Below are 18,003 nucleotides of genomic sequence, written 5' to 3'. Positions count from 1 at the left end.
GAAGCATGGGTTGCCAATGAACGCCTAAGTTTTATTCGCCATGAACCGCTCATAAGCACTGCAGAACACTGACCGTCCAAGATCAGCCATTAATAAACCACGAAGGATACTTAGCATCTCAAATATACAAAACTATTCTGACTAAATTCTCACCTTCAGGACACCCAAAGAGCCAGAGCTATCAACCCAAGACATAGACCTCAGTGCCATTCATAGTCTTGAAGGGGGTTATTTCGATTTCAGGGGTGGTAAGTGCTACTACCAATAAATGGGTTCTCAGCGCTAGAGCCCTCAACCAGTCAAGAAATGGAGGGAAAACAGAGAAGGCATAACCAACTGACCTACCAGCAGGAGTTAAGCAAAAAAGATGTTAAACTTTTTCCTGAAATGCAGAAGGTTGGATGTGATCTTGCTATGAAGTGGGAGACCGTTCCAAAGTTTACTACTAATAACCATGCATGAGTTGCCAAATGTTCTTGATCTAAAAAATCTTGGGAGTAGACAGCAGAAATCATGACGCAGATCTGAACACTCGGCTGGGCTGGTATCAGGTAAACTGTGATGTCATTTGATGGGGGCAGGACTGTATATGGACAAAAGTTTGAATTTAATCCTGGCGTGGATGGGGAGCCAATGATCATGTGATCTTGCCTATTACCATTTGTAACAATGAGGGCAGCCATATTTTGGAGAAACTGTAGGCGATAAATAACATTTAGTGGAGCCAGCATAAAGACAGTTACAGTAATCAAGTCTTGACAGGACTACAGCTCTTGATACAGTCTCACAGGCAGACTTGGGCAGGAGAGGTTGTAGCTGTATGAGAATAATAAGGTGATAATGTGTAGAGCTGGTTAAACTGTTGGTGTATGATGCCATGGACAGAGTGCAATCTAATATTACCCTCAACTGACTGTCCAATAATTGAAATTAACAGTTTGGTGGATAGAGATCCACAGCAGAAGGTAACTCTTCCAGGAGTGTATGTGAAGGCGGGATAAGAACAATCTCGGTTTTAGTGCTATTAAGGCCCAACCAATTTGACGACATCCATTGTGGTATTTTATGGAATACAGACTCGATTAACCCCACACATTGTCCTCAAAGTGACACTCAGTTTGAAAAGGATATGGGTGGCTATAGTGCTGCAACATTACATCGAGATTGGCCAATATATTGTGCAAGGGCTTTAAATAGATGTTAAACAGGAGTGGCGAAATCAGAAACCCTGTGGCATCTCTCATGTCAAAATCTTGGAGGTCGACGTGCAATCCTTGACCTTCAATTCACTCTTCAGAGTCTATTAGAGAGACCTCAAACCACTTGACTGGAGCATCGGTCAAGTCTGTAATACTGACCTGACCTTTGGGAACCATGGAGAGTGTATGCACAGGCTAGGAAGAAAAGGGAACGTCCCAACAAGTAAAATATTAGGACTGCCTTTCACTATCCCGCCAATGCATAGGTTAATATCCGGAGTGCTAGGAAGGATTTCAGGGAGGCAGGTCTTCTGGGTGGAAGAACTGCAGAAGGGAGGCTGTGGGGGGGACAAGGAGAGAGAATGAATGTGTTCAATAGTGATACCCCACCCCATTGAGGATAGTGATAAGTATTCCAGGAGTACCTGGATGGATTGTCAATCCACAGTAGCAGGAGACTCCATAGTACAGTTAACGGGCAGTCTATGGAAACCCCTGAAAAGAGTTTGAGGAAGGGAAGGGTAGGCACTCCAGAGTGGGTCCCTTAGCACTTTTTACAAAAATAGAACACAACTTTTAAAACAAAAAATACTAAATACCTAACCATCTGATGGCTGATCCTGGGCCAGATAACTGCTGACAAGAGTCTGTGAGAGCAATCATACAAAAATGATCTGTGGTCGTAAACGAAGATCCTTGGGTTTCACAGCGGTCCTCCGATGTGACATGAATCAAATATTCTGCAAGATGCGCACGAACAGGGGTGCGTGGTTTAAATAACAGCGTGTCAGGAATGCCACCATTTTTGAAAGAAACTGGGTAGCTGGAGCTGCCTTTATTAAGTGGTAGATCCCTTATGAACAATTCAGTAAAGTCTTTCTCGGCCCATATCTATGGGTCCAGTAGGGCTGCCACGGGTATCGGAAGACTTCTTCATAATGTCGGGTGCTGAAAGCCTGACAGTATGTCCCCTTCTCGACCTCCTCCCTTGTGAAGGGATGTTAGTGATTCCTCGTCAAGGTTTTCCCGGGTTCAACAAGTGAAAAAGTTTAACCAATGTGGAAGCAAAAACATTTTTGGCTGAGACCCAAGTTCTGTTTTCGTGCCCGTTTCCTACCCAGTCAATTAGATACTGTACTGTGTTTCTCCATACACAGGAATCTATGATCTTGACTTCATATTCTTCTTGTGGGCCTACTGCTGGGGTAGTTCAAGATGTTGGTCTCCATAACAAAGAGAAGGAGTGGAGGGTTTGAGGAGTGACACATGAAATATCGAATGGATCCGGTAACTTTGGAGGAAGTGTTTATTTCATTGCAACAGGATTATTTTTTCTATTAAGAAGGGACCCATGTATCTGGGTTTGAATTTCCGATGACATGCAGGTAACTGAATGTTCATTGTGGCTAACCATACTTTGTCATTACCTTATAAGGGGGGGAACGTCTTGCAGTTTTCTTTCGGCGTATCGTTTGGTTTGTTCTTGTGCATGTCTTAATTGCAATGATGTTTTTTGGAAGCCTTGATATAATAGCCATACATGCTCTTGAGCAGCAGGGAAAGGAGGAGCTCCACCCTTGAACAGGGGAAGGAAGTGGGATGGTACCCATGAGACAGATTAAAATTAGTGCCTGCTAAAGAATAATGTCGAGAGGAGTCGTATGCAAATTCTGCCATTGGTAGTAAGGTCACCCTGTCTTTGCTACATGTAGCATAGCACCGCAGATATTGGCCTATCACCTGGTTCACCCTCTCTGTTTGTCCATCGCACTAGAGATGATATGCTGAAGAAAAGCATAGATCGATTCACAATAGTCTGCTAACCTCTCTCCAGAAACGTGAAATTGAGAACCTCTGTCTGTAATGATGGAATCCGTAGGACCATGTAGTTGAAAAACACGCTGAACAAAAAGTCTGGCTTAATAAGGATGCAGACAGTGGGTAGAGCAATGAAATGGGCCAAATTCTGTGAATGAATCCACAATGGTTAAGATCGTTCTTTGTCCTTGATCTAGGGAAGGGTCTGTGATTAAGTCCATTGAACAATTTTTCCAAGGACCTTTAGGTAGGGGAAGGGGTTGTAGCAAACCCATGGTTTACGATTGGCTTTAGGTCTGAAGCACACACCACACCCTTGAACGTAATCTTACATTATTGGCCCAATCCTTCCACCAAACATGTCCATCTTTTTTGTGTTTTGAGAACACCAAAATGTCCGAAGCCTAAGTCATCAGGACACCAACGCAGAAAGAATGTTGAGGTTGCTTTAGTACGTAACCATAGCTAAGTTCCATGAAATAAAACGAAGTAACTAAGTCACTTTCCTGCAACAGCTCCTCAATGCCTCTGGGCTGCTAGTGCGCTCTATAAATATTATTTTCTTTTTTTTTTAAAGAATCCTGGAGCTCCTGATGAGTTGGGCGTTCGTTGAGAAATTCTCGTTTCATGGCGTCAGTATAGGTAAGACGCAAATTGTCCTCATAACCCTGTAACTCAGATTGAATAGACCAGATTTTTAAAGGGGCTACAAAAGACACGCATTCACTGGGTTCTGTGGGCACTGGACCCTTCTGAGACAAGACATCAGCTTTAGTGTTCTGGGTACTGGTTGATATAAGTAACCTTGAAATTAAAGCGTAAAAAGAAGTGTATCCACCTATTTGGCCTTTGATGGATGGTTCGAGCAATGCGCCGAAATTCTAGGTTTCGGTAGTTAGGGATAGCAAGAATAGGGTGTTTTGCTCCTTCTAGATGATGTCTCCAGGTTATGAAGGCTCCTTTAAGCAAGCAACTCTGTCGAAAATACTGTAGTTCTGTGGCATTGAGTTTCTTGGAATGGTAAGCCACTGGATGATTGCTTTTGGAATGAGGGTCGGACTGGGATAACACTGCACCTAGTGCATAATCGGATGCATCCGCTTCTACCACATAGGGGGGATTCTGGATCTGGGATTCTCAAAATCGATGTGGTAAAATTTAGTATTCAAATGCTTCTTGGGTTTGATGGTCCCACTTGTAAACGCGTACCTTGTGCAGAAGGGTGGTCATGGGTACAAATATTTGTGAGTACTGTGGAATAAACCATTGATAAAAATGTGAGAAGCCTAGGAATCTTTGCAGCTCCTTAAGGGATCTAGAAATAGGTCAGCCCAATATGGCATCTAATTTATTAGGGTCCATCTCAATCTTATTGGGGGAAAGTATATAACCTAGGTAGGCCACTCGTTCTTGATGAGACATATTTTGAGGCTCTGGTATGTTCTTGATAAAAGACATATTTTGAGGCTCTGGTAAAGAGTTGTTTACGTAATCGAGAATACATCCCGTAAGCTTACCACATGTTATTTTTTGGAGGCTGAACAGATCAATATATCATCTAATTAGATTACATAGATGTCTAATATGTCCCTAAAGACGACATTGAGAAAGAATTGAAAGGCTACAGGAGCATTACACAGCCCGAAAGGCATTACAAGATAGTCATAATGGCCATAGCAAGTGCAAAAAACAGTCTTCCATTTGCCTCCTGCAGTTATTCTCACCAGATTATGAGAACCCTTCCAATCTAATTTGGTGTAGGTGGTACTATGACAGGCCGGCCTGATCTAGGGGCACTTGGATCAATGTTAAGGTATAGCGATTTTTGACAGTTCAGCTTCCTCCTCCTTAGGAATGAAGATGAGCGCTCCTACAGGGGGAAGTCGAATGGCAAATGACCCCTTTCTCCCAATTATCATCAATGTTTTGTTTCAGTTTGACATTTTCATTTTCTGTGACGGCGTACTTTTTCCATAAGGGATTTGAGCTCCTGGTATTAACTTAATCTGACAATCATATGGTCTATGATGGGGGAGTTGGCTGGCTTCGATGGGATCGAATACGTCAGCATGATCCCAGCTCTCTGGAGGGAGGTTTGGTTGTTGGGCTACAACAACACAGGGTCTTTCTTCTGTTACCTGGACATTTGTTCCCCGAAAAGGTAATATTTCGTTGCTTACAGTTAATCAGAGGGTTGTGGAAAGTTAGCCAAGGAATCCCAACTATCAATTGAAAATGGGGGCTGCAAAACAATCAAAGATAATTGCTTCTTAGTGTATTGCAGAACATATCTTCAATGAAATGGTCTGTTGATTGATGGGTCCAGAGATCAGGTCGGAGCCATCCACAGAGATGATAGATTGCCTTTTAGTGGTTAAGGGAATCATCATCTTTTGGTCAAAAGGTGCATCGATGAAATTGCCTGTAGCTACACTATTGATCACGGCTAATACATCTACCCACTCTTGTGAACCGGCTTGGAGTGTAACCAAGATGATAAAATGCTGTTGTTCTATGGGTTTTGCTATCTGGTGTGACGTAGGGGAGACATCACGAGTACTCGTCGATTTCTCCCTTCCAAGGAACGAGTAGTTCTGTTTTCTGATTTATGGATCAGTCTTTTAGGGTATGTTTGTACTGGGTGTCCTTCCACCGCTGATCCATCCTTACTGTTAATGCTATGCATTCTTGTAGAATGGCCGGTGGATTCACGACTTGACTTAGGGCATCTTTCAAGTCCTCTCTCTATCTCCTCTGAAAGATCGTTAATTGCACGTCTTCTGGACAAGTCGTTTGGGAAACTAGGTTTGTGAAGTGAGTAATGTAACATAGGTCTTCATTTCCTTGACGTAGATCCATAAATTAATTTGAGTGCCTGGGCAGCATACTGTTTGCTGAACATAGCCTGCAAAGCCTCAAAAATCATGATTCAGAATAGGATCAATATTATATACAAATAGAGTGGCCCATGACATAGCTGCCTTGTCTAAATTGAGGAGAATAAATTAGACTTTGGCTTGGTTGGAGGCGTACAATTGTGGTCGGTTAAGGAAATTAATTCTGCATTTTTAGGGTCTCCTCTATATTTAGAGGGCATACCGGGTGTAGGGCTATGAGGCCTGAAAATACAGCCCCAGGGTGACAGAGATTGGGAGGCCATGCAAGGCCCTATTATCTGAATGAATCTGGGTGATGCCGATACCTTTGGGAAGATGCAGGCGAGTTCAAAAGTTTGACTTCCGACATAAGGCCTAGAGAAGGGACAAAAATGTCCCTCCCTCAACTTTGTCAAAATGGAAAGGCACTCAGCTGAAGGAGAGTGTATTTCAGAACTGTAATATTATGTGTCCAATGGATTACAAAAAGACATGTGGTGCTGCAGACGCTCATTAAAGTTCACAGAATGCCCTTCAGTTCTATGTACCTCGTCATTTTCTGTAATGTGTAGAATTTAAGTTAGGAAGAAATGTAAAAGGGAGAGAGAGAGACAGAAGGGAAAAAAGAGAGGAGAGCAGACTGACAACAAGAGGGGAGAGAAAAGAAAGGCGGACATCCAGGATACCCTGTGACACTTGCTGGGGACTTTTGCCTGGAAGCTGGGAACCCTTTCTGAGAGAGAGGCCTGAAATCTGTCTGGAGGGGCATTGCTGTGAATAGAGGCCAGAGTTGTGAGCTGCCTACCTATTCCTGAAAGAGGGTCAGAAATCCAGCTAGCCTCTTGAGCTAAAATCTCCCATGTAAGAAGATACACCCCAAAGCTATTAATTGTGTGGGGAGCTACCTGCCTTAATACCTTTCCATTAGTGGGGGGGGGGGGGGGTGCAACACTGGGTAGACCCTGAACATATTTGACAAAAAATATAACTCAATTCCTCATAGGAACATAGGAAAAACAACCTATCCATTTAAATTGAATTGTGTTGGGAACTGCCTGCCTCAATCCTGTCCATTTAATTGTGGGTGGGGGCAAACTATGTTGACCTTTAGCACATTTAATTAGTTAATTCACTTAATTCCCATATAGAAAAGATCAAGGGAAGAGTTTTGTTAGAATTCAAAGCTACCAAATTTCATACCCAGTGTGTCATAGCCATCATGGCCAATAAGGTACATGGGTGAATACCTTTCTGGAACCCCTGACTTCCTTGTATTAGGGGGTGTCCATGATCCCAAAATTAGTCAGCTAAACACTCTACATTCACTTGAATGGCAGAGCGTGCAAAACAAAATTTCCCATTTAGTCACTTGCATCCCAAATCAGAACCCCAAAGCCATACATTTTATTCAAATAAAAAGCCCAAAACGATTTTTCCATTGCGTTCCTTTCGCAAACCTTGCCTTTCAAATAAAAAGCCTACAACGACTTTCCCATTGAGTTCCATCCCCAAACCTAGCCTTTCAAACAAAAAACCCAAAACGATTTTCCCATTGTGTTGATTTCCCAAAACCTGCCTTTCTAATAAAAAGCCAAAACGATTTTTCTACTGCATTCCCACTCCCTGTACCTTGCTTTCCCACCAAAGGGTCAAATACATCTGCTGTCTGGGGCTCGGGTTGCTGGTTGAGAAGAGCATTGTGATGAACCAAGCAATCACTGGGGGTCTTAACAAAATGTCCTAATTGTTCATGTGGAAAGAATTCCTATGTGTGTTTTGATTTAAAGTCTTCAAATTCAACCTGTGTTTGTTGTAGTAACTGAAAGTCTATTAAGAAATACATGTCAGTCAATTGATACCAGTAATTTGCATTTGTGATTGTGTTGCGCCACACAGTTAGTGGCTAGTGCTAGGGTGTTTGGGTGTTATTCAGTGAAGAAATGTAAATAAATATACACTTATTTCTATAACCGGCCTAGTTTCTAGCTTATTGGTGATACAGAGGGTATCTGCTGAATGGTGTTATACAGGTTGGAGGGCTAACCAAATTTTGTATCTGCGACACCTTGATCGGAGGGAAAGGAACTCCCAGAGTTGAAGGGACTGCCAGATAAACCGTGACAGATATTAGGACCATCTCCTGGAGCAGGCAGAGTTGCAGGATTCAATAAAGGACATGCTGTTCCTGCAGTGTTTTGACCACTGGTTTGGGTGTTCGTTCCACTTGCCACACCACAAGGATTCCCCATGACCAGGCTTTTACTAACAATATATTTAACCTTGTTCTGTAAAACGGTGATGGTCTGAAAAAAGACAGCGGTCTCCTGTCTAGATGCAGTAACTTCAGCTTGTAGTTCAAGCATAGAGGTTGTTAGATTTTTTTACATTGCCTCCATGGTTCAGGAAGGTAAGGGTCTTGCAATCTGTCAAGTCTAATACTAACCTGGCCTTCAGGCACCATGGAGAAGGAACAAGTTACTTACCTGTAACTGTTGTTCTCCAGCATGGGTCTGGCATGGATTCACATGCTCGTGAATATTCCCCGTCGTCAGGCTGGGAACACTCGGTAAAGAAAAAAAATCAGTTTCAGTTTCGTTTCTGAACTGTCTTTCTCCTAATAACCAATCACTGGTCTCTGGGTCATACTGCCCTCTACCGAAGCCCCTCCTCTGGCAGCCATCTTCAGATTTGGTTGCACGTAAAGTGGCAGTAGGAGCAAGAGAAGAGCCGCAGAGGTGTAGGAGGGAGTATTCGCATGTGAATCCATGCCAGACCCATGCTGGAGAACAACAGTTACAGTTAAGTAACTTGTTCCTTCTCCAGCATGGGGTCTGGCATGGATTCACATGCTCATGAATACAAGAACCACGCGAGGTGGCAAAGGCTCAATATTAAGCATTTCATCAACTCAACATTAAGCATCTCTTACCTCCTCACCAGGCCCACCTTCAGGCGAACAGGTTGTGCAGCACTGCCTGGCCGACCCTGGACTCCTCCCTGGAATCCCAGTTGACGCAGTAGAATCTCGTGAAGGTGTGCGTCGATCTCCACGTAGCAGCCCTGCAGATGTCTAGCAGGGGCACACCAGATAGGAAAGCCGTGGTAGCAGCGATCGCACTGGTCGAGTGGGCTCTCGGATGGCCGGGCAACGGTCGGTTTGCCAACCGGTGACAGTGCATGATGCAGCCGAAGAGCCATCTGGAAATGGAAGCCTTCAAGAGGGCCTTCCCTTGGTTCACAGGTCCAAAGATCACAAACCGCTGTGATGTCTTCCGAAACCTCTTTGTGCGGTCCACGTAGAACTTCAGCACTCTAGCTACATCCAGCGAGTGCAAAGTCCTCTCGGCTGGCGATGAAGGCGACGGGAGGAAAACAGGTAACACCAAGGGCTCGTTGAGATGGAAGTGCAACGGGACCTTGGGCATGAAGGAGGGGTGCGTCCTCAGCACCACCCTCGTCTCGTGGAAAGTCAGGTATGGAGGCTTGCAGGAGTGGGCCTGGATCTCTCCCACTCGTCGTGCGGAGGTGATGGCCACACAAAACTGTTTGCCACCACAGGAACTTCAACGGTGCCGAAAGCAGAGGCTCGAATGGCGGCCCAATGAGCCTGGTCAGCACCACGTTGAGCTCCCACGCCGGGGCCGGAGCCTTCACCGGCGGGAACAATCGGAACAGTCCCTTCATGAACTCAGTCACCAGGCAATTTGACCACAGGGATGAGCACCCCGGAATTCTGGTGTAGTGGGAGATAGCCGCCAGATGGATCTTGATATAGGCATGGGCCAGCCCCGCCTTGGCCAGCGATAGCAGGTACGCCAGCACTTGAGGGGCCGTAATCCGCAGAGGGTTAATCTTCTGTGCCCAGCACCAGACAAAAAGCCTCTTCCATTTGTGTCTTGAGAGTTGAGGACACCCTGGCCTTTGCAAGCACCTCCTTACAGTCTGCCGGGATATCGTACCTTCCAAACTCTAGTGCTGCAGGAGCCAGGCCTGCAAGTTCAGCGACCCCGGGTCGTGGTGGAGGATGGCGCCTCCTTCCCTGGCGAGGATATCCAGATCCGTCGGCAGTTTGACTGGGGGCGGGGGGACGCTGACATGTCCAGAAGGTCCGGAAACCAGATCTGTCTCGGCCATGCCGGTGTGATGAGGATCATCCTGCACCGGGACCTCTTGAGTTGGTTGATGAGTCGCAGCAGCAACAGCAACGGTGGGAACGCATACAGGAACAGGCCGTCCCAGGGGAATGAGAAGGCATCGCCCATGCTCCCTGGCTGGGGAAACCTGCTGGCGAACCTCCGGCACTTGGTGTTTGTCGCCGCTGCGAATAGGTCGATCTGGGGATTGCCCCATCATTGGAAGAGTAGATTCAGTTGATCCTGACGCAGTTCCCACTCGTGGCACGAGCGCAGCTCCCTGCTGAGTGAGTCAGCGATGTTCTTTTTTCCTGCGAGATGGAAGGGTACCAGAAACATTCCTTTGGCGACAGCCCAGTGCCACAGATTCTGCGCTTCCTTGGATAGGGCTGGGGATCTGGTGCCTCCCTGCTTCCGGATGTAGAACATTGTGGTGGTGTTGTCAGTAAAAATCGTTACCACCTTGCCCTTGAGGGACGGGAGGAATGACCTGAGGGCCCAGAACACGGCTCGGAGCTCCAGGACATTGATGTGTAGTGACCTCTCCTCCGGGAGCCAAAGGCCCCTTGCGTGGAGATCTCCGGTGTGCGCTCCCTATCCCTCCAGGGAGGCATCCGTCATCACCGTCTCCTGATGTGCCGGGGTCTGGAAGTCCATACCCGCCGCCAGGTGTGTGCGGGTGCCCCACCACCGGATCGCTTGGCGGAATGTCTCGTTGAGCGAGATCCTGTCTTCGATGTTGCCCACCGCCTGTATCCAACGGGCGTCGAGGAACTCTTGCAGTGAACGCATGCGCAGCCTGCACAGGCGCACGCGGTAGATGCAAGAGGACATCATGCCGAGCAGGGACATGATGGACCTCACCCTGGCCACGTCCATGGTCGACAGCCGTTGCACCTTGCCCAGGATGGCCTTCGTCCTTTCCTCCGACGGAGAAGCCAATCACGCCACTGTGTCGAGCCTGGCTCCCAGGAACAGGGCGACTTGCGACGGCACCAAGTGGGATTTTGCAAAGTGAATCGAGAATCCCAGATCCGTGAGCAGTTGGACGTCTTTGCTGTGTGCACAACAGCGAGTTCTCTCGTCTTTGCCCTGATGAGCCAATCCTCCAGGTATGGGTAGACGTGGATCCCCTGCAGGTACAGCCACACCGCCACTGGTGCTAGGCACTTGGTGAATACCCTAGGTGCCTTCGAATACCCTGGGCGCCGACTTGAATCCGAAGGGAAGGGCTTTGAACTGATAGTGTCGCCCTTGGACTACGAATCTCAGGAACTTTCGATGCCCTTTTAGAATGGGGATGTAAAAGTAGGCATCCTCCAAGTCCAGCGACAATAGGAAGTCACCTTCCTCCAGCTGTCCCAGCACGTGCTGGAGGGTGACCATCCGGAACTTCTGGGACTTGATGCACTTGTTTAGACGACGAAGGTCCAGGATGGGTCGCCAGCCGCCGGTCTTCTTTCTTATGGGGAAGTATCGCGAGTACACTCCGGAGCCCCGGAGCCTCTTTGGGACGAGTTTGATGGCTCCTTTCTTGAGCATCGCCCTTACTTCCAGCAGCAGTTGAGGGACGTGGTTTTCCTTCCTGGCCACGGGTGGAATGCGGGGGCACTTCTTTAGAAACTCGAGAGTGTGCCTGTGGGCCAGGTCATCCAGCACCCATCGGTCAGTGGAGATGGACTCCCACATGCTGACGAACTTCGCTAGCCGACCTCCCACCGGGGTGCTCAGGTGGGGGCACAACGCTACGGCCGGTTCAGTCCTGCTTGGCAGTGGTGTTTACTTGCCGCCTTATACTCCTTGGCGACGACAACAAGATTCTCCTGATTTGCCGCGTCCTCTGTACGCCTCCTGCGACAAGGAGCGGTCCGCCTGGCTGTACGTCGTGGAGCCGCCGCCGAATCCTTTGGAGGCACCTTGCTTGCCTCCGGAGTTCCGAAAGGGCAGCGGTCGCTGTTGCAGAACACCCAAGGCCCGAGCCGTCTCTGTGTCGGCCATGATGGCCTGCAGTGACTCGTCCACTGTCTTGCCAAACAGGTTGTTCCCATCGAAAGGCATGTCCAGAACTCTGGTCTGCACATCTTGGTGGAAATCGGTTGCCTTGAGCCAACCACGCCGGCGAAGGCAAACGCTGTTGCCCATCTGGTGAAAACCGGTCTCGGCAATGTCTGCGGCCACCGTTATGGCGTGGTCCGACGCCACCTCGCCTTCCTGTAGGACCTCCAGGGCCTCAGCCCTCTTGTCATCCGGGAGGAAGTCTAGCAGGGGAGCGATCTTAAACCACAGCTCCCTGTCGTAGCGGGCCACAATCACGAGGGCGTTGGCCGCTTTAATCATCGTCACTGCCGACGAGATAACCCGCCGTCCCATGGCGTCCAGTTTTTTCCCCTCGCTGTCCGGCGGGGAGGTCGAAGTTGAAGCCATCGCCCCCGCCGCTTTCTTCTGGCCGCCGCAGAAACAACAGAGTCTGGGGTCGGCTGCGCCCCAAGGCACATGGGGGCAGTATCCAGGACCCGGTACTACTTCTCGTACCGGTCTCTCGGCAGGAGTCGTGGAAAGGTTCTTCAAGAGCGACAGCCCCTCATCCAAGATGTCGTCAAGTAATGGGACTGAGAGGACAGTCTTCCTCTTGGCCTCACTCAGTTGATAGAGGAAACCTTCTTTCTTCTGTTCCTCGGGGCAGAGCCGGAAGAGCTCGGATGCCCTGGCGATCATGGCTTGGAAGGAGCCAATTTCATCAGGCGGGGAGGTCCGAGGAGGTGGTGATGGAAGGCCCATCCCGTCGTCACCCCCGTCATCATCCATCCCCGTCGTGGCCGTCTCTGTTCCCGTGTCATCCCTTGGATCCGGGGAAGGAGATGAAGGCTGCGAAGGCCGTGAAGGCTGGAAGGGAGGGGGGTGAATTCTCCTACGCTTGCTTGGAGAGCTTCCCGACGGTCCAGGCTCCGCTGGATCGTCCGTTGGTGGTAAGGGCAACCTTGTCCTTATCTCCGTACACAAGGCCTGGATCACCATCAAGATAGCTCCCGAGTTGTCTTGTGGCTCAGGCACCGGCTGGGGAGTAGAATCCTCCGCCTCCACAGGCTCCTCGTCGGCACCACCATTGCTTTCTTCGTCCGCCTCATCGGGATCCCTCCCGTGGGACCGGACCTCCTCGAACTTCTTGTTCAGGATCTTTGCGACTCCAGCCAGCTCCTCTTCAGAGGCTGTATCTGTGTTTTGTGATGGCCACCAGGCCCCCCCCCCTTTTTTTCCACACAGGGTTTCAGAGGGGTCTTATCGAAAAGAGGATTCCCTCCGCGGTGGCAGGGAAACTCTAGGCCCCGAGGTCGCCTCCACTGGGGTAGCCTCCACGACTCCCTCGATAGAGGCCTTAGCCGGGTGAATCAGGGCCTTCCCGACTTTAGGCGCGCCTGAGAACTTCACCTTGGGGGGAGGGTCACTGCCTCGCTCCCTCTTGGCTGTCTCCGTCGGGATCGACCGGGGCTTCTCCCGAAGCTTACTCGGGTTCTCCGATTTCCTCTTCCCCGAGCCAGAGCGTTGGCTCGTGGTTGATGGCGTCGGTGAAAGTGCGCCCTGCCTGGTAGCCGAGGAGCCGACCGATCAGCGCTCCCGGTGCGCGGACTCGCGGTGCTTTGCCTTTTGTTGGCCCCCGTCGCCGGAGCGCCCTCAAAGGTCTTAGACGACTGCTCGGACTTTTTCTCACCTACTGCTGGGCTCTTCCCTTCCAGCCAGTTGGTGAGGCGGATACGCCGATCCTTCATAGTCCGTTCCGACATGTTCTTGCAAAATGCAGTCCTTCTCCACGTGCGTTTTGTCTTTGTGAAGGCAATAGAGGCATCTGGAATGCTTATCCTCCTTGAAGACATTCTGCAATTCGCATCCAGGGCAGCTCCTGAACAGCTTGGATCTGGGCGTCGTGTTTCCTTTGTCCTGGGCCTGGGCCATGTCCACGCGGGGTAGGCCTCAAAGATCTTCCAGAATCCTCCAAGAAGTGAAACTCGACGAGAACTTCGCCCTTGAGGGGTCCCCGTTGATTGGAAGTAGAAACGGTAGAGCTTGAGGCTCGATTGACTGAAGAAATGAGATTAAACTCTTTTGAAAAAAATCGCAAAACGCAGTAAGAGCTCGAGAGCTATAGCACGAGGACTCCCAACACTTGAACGTGCGGTAAAAATCTGAAGATGGCTGCCAGAGGAGGGGCTTAGTTAGAGGGCAGTTAGAGGGCAGTCATTGGCTGGGGGCAGTATGACCCAGAGACCAGTGATTGGTTATTAGGAGAAAGACAGTTCAGAAATGAAACAAACTGATTTTTTCTTTACCGAGGATTCCCAGCCTGATGACGGGGAATATTCATGAGCATGTGAATCCATGAAAGACCCCATGCTGGAGAATGTATACACAGGCGAGAGAGAAAAAGGAATGTCCCAACAAGTAAAATATCAGGACTGCCTTTAACTACCCCGCCAATGCATAGGTTTATATCAGGAGTGGCAGGAAGGTTTTCAGGCAGGCAGGTCTTCTGAGCAGGGGTGGGGTCAGGAGGCGAGGGGGTGGCAGACAGGAAGAAAGAAATAATAAGTGTTCAATAGTGATGCCCCACCCCCATTGAGGATAGTGATAAGTATTCCAGGAGTACCTGTATAGATTGTCAATCCGCAGTAGCCAGAGACTCCATAGCACAGCAAACGGGCAGACTAAGGATAACCCTTCCGAACTGAGTTTGAAGGAAGGGTAGGCACTCTAGAGTGGGTCGCTTCGGACAGTTTACAAAAATGAAATGCCAAATACACATCTGATGACTGATTCTGGGTCTGATAACTGCTGACAAGAGTCTGAGAGCAATCATACGAAAATGATTTGCGGTGGTGAACAAAGATCCTTAGGCTTCACAGCGGTCCTCCGCTGTGACATGAGAACGATATTCTGATTGCAAGACGTGTGCATAAAGGGGTGCACGGTTTAAATAAGAGTGTGTCGGGAAATGCCACCATTTTGTAAAGGACCTGGGGAAGCTGGAGCCGACCTTATTAAGTGGTAGATCCCTTATGAACATCTCGGTAAAGTTTATCTCGAACCATATCTATGGGTCCAGTAGGGCTGCCACAGCCTTCCGAGTAGCAGGTGGCTGACAGGAGCGTTCTTCCTGATGTCAGGTGCAGAAAACCTGACAGCATCAGTAACAGCAGCTGTATCCCTTAGTCGTTTCAGTAGAAAAACATGGTTAAGCATGTAGAAAGCGGAATTGGCCACTTTGTTCATAAAAATTTCTCTGACCTGAGGTCTGTCGGGAACAATGCATGCGATTACACATTTGGGTGAGCTACTTACAGAGCAAATTTGCTCGACCTAGTGATGAGCATGAGTGCTTTTCCCTTACATGGGCCAGAAGGATTGGGGGGTAGGAGGGAGGTTTTGTCCCGGGACAAGAGAGACGTACGATGGGCTATTGAGAAGGCAAGGCCGTCTGCGGCCCCGGGCCCGATGGTATCCCACCAATGCTTCTCAAGAAGGAACCGGAGCTATGGGTGGGTCCTTTGTTGACTCTTTCTAAGTATCTATCCGCAGTGTACTATTCCAACTACTTGGAAACAATACATCATTATTCCCATCTACATGCCGATGTGTCTGAGCCGAAGAACTTTAGACCAATCGCCCTTCTAGACGCATCCAGTAAAATCTTTGCTTCACTTCTGCTTAAAAGCCTCTCGCAGCATGTACAGGAACGCAATCTTCTGTCTAAACACCAGGTGGGATTTCGTTCGGGTATGGGAACCTCTTTAAACGGCACCATTATTTCACATCTCTCTACAGCTGTAAAAAAGGGGTTGGTGTGCCCGGTCTACATGGCTTCCATGAACATGTCAAGTGCTTTCGATACGGTCAGTCGGGAGACCCTCTGAAGCAAACTTATAGTGTGGGAAGTCCTACTCAAAATGGTACAGATTCTGGCATTGTTGCATAGTGAATCATCTTTAAGGGTCAGGTTGACTAGGGAGGGGGCATAGCAGAGTTGTCGGAGGCGGGAAATACAAATCCAGTAAAGATGGGCAAACTAATTCTAAATTGGTCAGCCTTTGACAATGACATCATTCTTTTTGATAAGATCCCAATTGGCCTCCACAGGAAATTTACCTTATTATATCACTATGCTGTTCAAAATCATTTGAAAATTAATGGGCAAAAATCCAAGGTCGTCATTTTTTTCCACCAAAAACTTACATCAGGAAGTTTGGAGACCAACACTCGGAAAGGGTGTCATCAATGAGGGGTCTGGGATTCAACCTTGCTAATGACCTCTCTGGGGGGCTTTAATAAACCGTTTCAGAGGGGGATTCACTACCTTATTGGACAAAATGATGCAAATATACTGACATCTATGTCACTACTCCTTGGTACCCTTGATCAGGTTCTACCTCCAGAACATTAAGCCTGTAGTTTTATATGGCCTTGGTATAGTCCCCTTTGACCTGGGAGCACCACTCAATACACTCCAGGGACTTCTCTGGAAGAGAACTCATGGCCTGAACAATTCTGTGCCCAATGTTGTCGTCCGACATGAGCTGGGACTCATTTCTCTGGCGGCCACAGCATTATGGAGTAAGTTGGCTGAATATGCTAAAATGCTACATCCCCCTATCAACTCCTTGTACCAACCCTTGGGTGAGCGGTCTTTAACACAATCGGCCTCTACCCTGACTCAGTTTAAGACTGTTTGTGAGATACTTGGTCAGATTGGGTCCTCTTCTGAGGAGTTAAGGGCAGTGCCTGGCGCCGTAAAGTAAAAACTATTTACAGCTGATTGGGCCGAAAGCTCTGACCAACTGGGACATGTTTCCTTGTATGGGGAATATGCAACGTTTAGAAGGAAGCGATCGGAGTGTCTGATGTACATGTCCCTATTTCCTTGTCCACAGATTAGGGGCGTATACTTGAGCTTTCGCTTGAATCAATTTCCGACCTTGGAAAGGAGGTCCAAGTGGGACAAGTCAGTAACAAACACCAATTGTAGATTTTGTAGGACCACCACGGTAGAAACCCTTAAACATATTGTCCCGACTTGTCCATTGTTTGGGGAACCACGGCTGTGTTATTTGGGTGCAAGGCTATTGACTGACATGTCCTGGGTAAGGCTTGTGTGGAAATGCAGTGAAACTGATCCTGGTGTTGCATGCTTTTGTATGTGTTTTATGGGGGGAAATAGAAGCATTTTAAAAAATGTGGTCACTGTTGAATTTAATGAACAGTTTGCTGTATTTTGATTAAATGTTAACTTTTTTGTGGTTCTTTTTGTATATTATGTTTTTTTTTTCTCTTGTGAAAAGCTTACTTTTGTAGGCTAAACACAATAAAAAAAATAATTTAAATAAAATGTTATTTGAATCCTACAAAGGCTTCTTTAAAACAGATGTCACCCATACCTGTTTCAAGCTGTCTTAGACACAAGAGGTTCTAAAAGATGAATTGATAATCTGTGTGACCATAGGCGATAGGTTATCAACACAAGCCTTAATGACTTAAGAATTTCAGGGATCGCCGGGGCAGTTAGTTGGCTTCAGAGTTGATATGATTTGTTTAGTGTTGACTCAGACAGGGCCTTGAAGGTTAGGGTAACCATGCAGCTTGTCGAATCAGAAGACACCATTTTGAAAAGGGGAGTGGTCTCATTTGGGACAGTGTCGTGGCATCACCTAATTGGGTAGTATGTGTTCCTAGTATTCGTCACTGAATCTTGGATTACGTAATAAAGAAAAATGCAACTTATTTCAGCAAGTCATTTGAAGAGTGTTTTCTTCTCTGCTCCCTTTCGTTGCTTCAGTAGTTGCATCCTCTCTTTGAAAGCATTCCAACTGGACAGCAAAGGCCAATGGACCACCAGTATAAAACGACTGGCACAATGAGCACCTTCATGGGGCACAAGGGTGGAGGCCCTACCTGATAACGAGGAAGCCGGAAGTAGGTAAGAGAGGACAAACT

The 18,003-nt window shown here is 47.9% G+C and overlaps 1 protein-coding gene across 1 annotated transcript in view; it reads right to left on the bottom strand.

Annotated features, from left to right (window-relative positions):
* The window catches only part of TAF3 (TATA-box binding protein associated factor 3), a 765,220-nt gene that overhangs the window by 243,273 nt on the left and 503,944 nt on the right, over positions 1-18,003 (bottom strand). The window lies entirely within an intron of this gene.

The sequence above is a fragment of the Ambystoma mexicanum genome, chromosome 12 (genome assembly GCF_040938575.1).
Source record: "Ambystoma mexicanum isolate Mex_15411 chromosome 12, UKY_AmexF1_1, whole genome shotgun sequence".
Taxonomy (NCBI): domain Eukaryota; kingdom Metazoa; phylum Chordata; class Amphibia; order Caudata; family Ambystomatidae; genus Ambystoma; species Ambystoma mexicanum.
Note: the sequence above shows the minus strand (reverse complement) of the source record. Positions and strands in the feature narration are given on the sequence as shown.